The sequence below is a fragment of the Arachis ipaensis genome, chromosome B3 (assembly GCF_059453495.1).
Source record: "Arachis ipaensis isolate K30076 ecotype BB chromosome B3, ASM5945349v1, whole genome shotgun sequence".
Taxonomy (NCBI): domain Eukaryota; kingdom Viridiplantae; phylum Streptophyta; class Magnoliopsida; order Fabales; family Fabaceae; genus Arachis; species Arachis ipaensis.
In genome coordinates, this window is record NC_142438.1 from 79,201,613 (window position 1) to 79,207,612 (window position 6,000).

Genomic DNA, 6,000 nt, shown 5'->3' on the forward strand with positions numbered 1-6,000 from the left:
GATTTGGTGGCCTTGTTCGAAAATCGGTCGCTAACAGTTAGCAACCGAAGTTGGTCGCTATTTTCTAATTAGCGACTAAGGTTTTAGCGACCACCAGAATCGGTCGCTAAATCGGTCGTTATTCTGATAATTTCTTGTAGTGAGATGATGACGACGATGATAGAGAAGGGCACGTGAGTATTTGATTAAAAACTTGGTTCAAAATATGTTTGGACGCCTAGTATTTCTCTTTTATAACTATCTCATTTGCATGATCAACGAAATAAGATCGTATTTTGCATTATGATTTGAATCGATTTAAAGATCAAATGATATAATTTATTATGACCCAGATCATATTAATTAATTTAATTTTATTATATAATTTAATCCAATTTTATTAAAAAAATATAATCTGTATGATATCCATTTGAATTTATTTTTTAAATTAACATGAGTTTATACAATGCTAATCAATAAAATTTAAAACTTAGATTGACTTCACACAAATAACTGTGCACACGAAGTTAATTAATAACCGTGGATTGATAATAATTGTTTATCATCTAAATCACAATTTTTATTTATTAGCGTCGCAATCTCTTTCTTCTAAAAAATTATCCAATGCATGCAATTGTTTTGTACTTTTGTTCTTTTCGCTTTTCTTTTCTTTTTTTTTACACCAAAAAAATTTAAATTAAAAAATTTTAAAATTCATAATAGTTTTAATTGGATAATTAGAATAAAAAAATCAAATTAATATAATAAAAATCCTAATCATTTCAACAAATTAGATTAGATTAAAAATAAAAATTAAAATAATAAAATTTAAATCATAATAAATTATATTAATTTTTATCTTTTAAATTAATTCTAATTATATTGCAAAAAATAGTCTTTGTATTGATAGTTATGAATATATCTCATTTGTACTTTATCTGGTGATATAAATAAAAATATTTGGAATTTTGTCTCGTGAGCAACCAAAATACGTGTTTAAAATTTTTACACATATCTATTAATAGTGCAAATAAAAAATGTTCATAATTATTTTTTTATAATATAAAAAAAATCACTTTTTTGTAAATATTATATTAATTCTATTTATTTAAATAAAAAATCCGAACAATTGGTTCTTTGATAATATTATTTTTATTAGCATGAGGTACAGACAAACTAAATCTATACAATAAATCAGTATCACATATATACCTAATTAGGTAAAGTAATCAAACTAAAAATGTTAACTCTTTTTTTTTTTTTCTCAATCTAGGATGGGAGTATGGCCAAAGCATGAGGGACATACACTACAAGAAAAGAAAACTATTTCAACATTTTTTTAGGAGTCATAATTAAATATTTTTAATAAATATTACAAATGTTAAATTTTTCTATTTTTTTATGAATAATTTTATCGTAAAAATTATTCTTTAATTTTATAGTCATTTGTTTTTAACTTACTTCAATATTTTTTAATTTTGATAATCATTTATTTTCAATTTATTCCACTATTTCTCTATTTCACTTTACTCTATCGATTTTAGGATCATATTACTCTCAGTTTGGGATTACACTACTCATTCTTCATATTTAAAATATCACTTTGAGATCACACTACTCATTTTTCATGTTCAAAATCTCATTCTCTTGTTTTAAGACCTCATCTCATTCTTCAGCTCCAAAATCAACTTCGTCCTGTTAGGTATTTTTTCTTCCTCTCTCAATTTTTTTTTTATTTTTTCATAAATTTGATATAATTTTTGTTTTGATGCTTCAGGTTTTAAAATATTTTTATTCAAGCTTCTTATTACTAATACATATTACGGTAAGTATTCTCAAATCTATTCCCTAATTTATATTTTCTGATTTGACTTTTTGTTGAGATGTTCTATAATACATAGCTTTTTATTTGTTCGTCATACCTAATTGCTCTTAAATTTGTTCCTCATATTTGATTTGTGTAAATTGGTGGTAATTCTGATAAAGTTTTTGCTCTTTTTCATTTGATTTTTTTATTTTTTTATTAAGAGAAAGATTATTCTGTAATTTGGTGATGCAATGCTACTGTTTGTTTTGGTTCAGAGTTCTATTTGTTTTATGTTTTATCTAATTTGACTTCTAATCTTTTATTTTTGTTTCTTTTCAATTTTTGCACAATACGTGTTTGTTCTTTTTTCTAAACTAAAGGTTCACATCAAATAGAAATATCTAACCTTATTTTGAGAGCTTGGATTTCTATGTATGTATGTATGTATGTATGTATGTATGTATGTATGTATGTATGTATTCTACTTTGAGAATCTAAATTTCTATAATATATACTACAAGAAAAAAGGCCTATCAGCACACTTTTTTCTTGCCACGCTTTTAAAGTATAGCCAAAAGTGGTCAATGGCCACGCTTTTGTGAGGGTGGCCACTTATTTGTGATTTGGCCACGCTTTTTTTTGCAATTTTCACGCTTTTGTGAGAGTGGCCACTGATTTGTGATTTGGCCACGCTTTTTTTTTGCCACGCTTTAGAGGAAAACAGGTACGCTTTAAAAGCGTGGCTAGTTAATCTTCTAACAGTCACATTTTTAAAGCGTGCCCATATGCTGTGTTTATTTAAGCACTCTACAAAAGTGTAACAATAGAGTTTCCCCAAAATTTAATTTTCATATTTATTTAGGTACCCTACAAAAACATACCGATAGAATTCCCCCCAAAATTTAATTTCCATATTTATTTAGGTATCCTACAAAAACGTACCGATAGAGTTGCCCCCAAAATTTAATTTCTCAATCCTTTTTTTTCACACACAACTTTTTTCTAAGTTAACTTTAGATAACAGCTCTCATACGCTTCACTTTTATCCAATTTCACTTTAACCCTAGCTAAAAGCCTCGCACCCAGCAACACTATTCATCACTGCCGATCGCGATGACCGCCGCACCACCCAGCTCGCCTTCATGTTCATCCCAGCCCTTCACCTAACCCTCACACCCAGCCTTCTCTCTGTCGCACCGTAGCTATTTCCTCTATCTCTCTCTCTCTCTCACTCACTCAAAGCACTCACGCCGCGTACACACATAAACTCCTCCCTTACTCATGCAATCTCAGGCTCCATTCTCCTCTCTCCGTCACAGTCCTCTCTGCCGTTGTCTGTCGAAGCCTCAGGCCATCCAGCAGTCGCATGTGCTTCGTTGCAGTTCGTCAGCCTCCAGCCGTTCTCAATGCCTTGGTGTTTTGTCATTCTCAGTGCTGTCATGCTCCATCGCAGTTCCCATCGTCATCCTCCAGCCGTTCTCAACGCCCTGGTGTTTTGTCTTCCTTAGCAGCTTGGTGTTTCGTCGTTCTTAGGGCCGTCGTGCTTTATCACAGTTCGTCAGCTGTCTTGCAACGTCCAGCCTCTCTGTTCTGCCACCGTCCAAGCCTCTTTGCCTCTATCGCTGTATCTTCCAGTCTCTTAGGGTTTTTTACTTTTTCTTAATTCTGAATTTAACTTCTTTTTATTTGTCATAATTTGTTGTTATGATTCTAATTTTTAAATTCTATTTTAAAAATTTTCAAGTCTTAGGGTTTTTGATTTTTTTTAATTCTATTTTTTTTGTCGTAATTTGTAAATGAAAGTGCTGATAAATAATTCATTGAAGCTGAAAAAGTTCAATTTTTGATACTATGTTTTGATTCCCTGGATCTTCCACAACGCCATTCAGGTCTTAATTGTTTCTTCTTTTTGTCGGTGGCTTTTTCTTACTATTGATTGGATTTGGTTTTTTCTCTTTTTTTGGTGTGTCTTTCTCTGTTTGTTATTGATTCATGTGTAGTAATTGAATTGTTCATTAGACACTATTAATACCAAATTGTAATTGTCTCAATATGTGACTCACACTACTGTTTTGTGATTAAATTTAATCTTAGTAATTCTTATCTGATTAAGAAACAGTTGTGATTGGCTTATTTGTAGTATATATAACTATATAGCTCTTAATTCTATGGATTAATTTGGTTGTTGGAGAAATACTAGGTGTTAATTCTAGACGTTTCATATTAGATTATTTTGGGAGTGAAGTGTTTTTGGGTTGACTATAGCTCTCTAGAGTGCATGGCTGTAAAAACATAGCTAGAGAATAAATTGAGATATGAATTATGAACATCAATTTCCATAACTGATACATGAGTTACAGTGTCACAAAATGGTTACATTTTTGCAAATTGTCAGAAAATTCAATAATGCACATACATATTTTCTTGGAAAATTATAATGGAAACTTGTGTTTTATTTTGTCACATGATGACTTATTAGAATTGTGTGTTCTACTGACACAGATTTATGGTGAAGATGAATGGTCATTTAGATTCTGGGAGCAAGGTACTGGAGTTTTTAGTTACCTTTTTGGAAAAAATCCAATGTACACTCTCTATTTCGGTTTAAGTTATTTTGTCACTTTTATGCCAAACAATTTATCCTAGCTTCATGTTCTAGCATTTGTTATTAATTAATATAGTTTGATGCAAGTATATAGTTCAGCCTTTGTTGTATTTTACTTAATACACTCTCTGTGCTTTTCCTTCTTTTGTCATTGTTCTTTCTCTTTTTAATCTGTTACTTGGCCAGACAATGACTCAATGGGAATAATGAAAGATAGAAAGAAAGAATACTTTTAAGAATAAAGATAAGTTGGATATTTTACACGAGGTAAGTGTCATCTGTCATGTTAAAATTAGAAGTGTTATGTTGACGGATATAGAGGAGGTAGATGTAATTTCCTCTAACATTTATGAATGACTAATATTCCCATTCTATTTACTTCTATTGTAAGTCATCTATTTTTCTCCTTATGCACTCTTTCTATTCTCTGTTTTCTGTTTCTGTTCCTTTTTTCTCCTTTCATTATGCTTTCTGGTTCTTGGTGTTCTTTGGCCAGTATAAGAAGGCTTACAAAGAGAAAAGGAATGAATTCTCTCCATTTTTGTTCCTTAATTCTTTTTGTTTCTTCAGGATGAGTTTTTGGATCTGGCAGTGAAAGAAACCCTCAATGTTCTTCAATCATGTGAAATCACAGTCGGTGAAGCACATTATTTTAACTTCTTCAAATGCTGCTGTTACATTTAATGGGAGGCTTCTGACTCCTAAAGCAGTAGTTAATGACACCTGGTTTTTCAATCACGAACTTTGTAAGGAGTCGAAGGTATGTGCCATGTCCCTACAATTGTTATCATATTCACCTAATTAGGCCAAATTAGTAGGAGTGGAATTAGCTTTATATGTTGCTGATTTAATTTTAATTCATATGAATAAGCTCAATCCCTTGTAAATTTGAGATTTTGGTACCACCAATTTTGTTTCCCATTTTCCTTTTTTTTCAGTCATGGTACTGGTATGTGCTTTCAAAGACATTGGCTAAAGATGCTGCTTGAAAATTTGCAAAAAAAAAAAAAAAACAATTAACCCAGCAATGGTGATTGGACCTCTTCTGCAACCAGTATTTAACACAAGTGCTGCTGGTGTTTTGAATGTAACTAATGGTAAGTTTTAAAATTCTATTTTCTGCATGTGGAAATGAAAATTGAAATAATAAATGATAAAAGTACAATATATAATTTTTAAGTCTATAAAGCTTATCTTTCTCTAATGATTTATTTGTCAATGTGATGTTGATTTAAGTGTCTTGATGTGTGGTTCAGGAGAAAAAGCCTTATTCCGATAAAGTTGCTAAGCTTAAAGCAGAATATGAGAAGGCTATGGAAAGTTATAATGCTGCTGAAGCAGGAGGAGAAAAGGGAGAAGGAGAAGGAGAGCAAGAAGAGGGCTGATGAAAAATATGATAAGGAAGAAGCTGCAGCCAGTGAAGACGATGAAAAATATGATTAGTTCTTTTGGCAAGCGCACCAAAATTATCATCAAGTAATAACCCACAGTGGAGTGGGATCGTATCCACAGAGATTGGCAAATTCGAGCAGTTTTAATTAATTGATGAATTAGTCAAGCGGATCAATAAGATTGTGAAGTGTAGAATTGTAAATGACATAAATGTAAA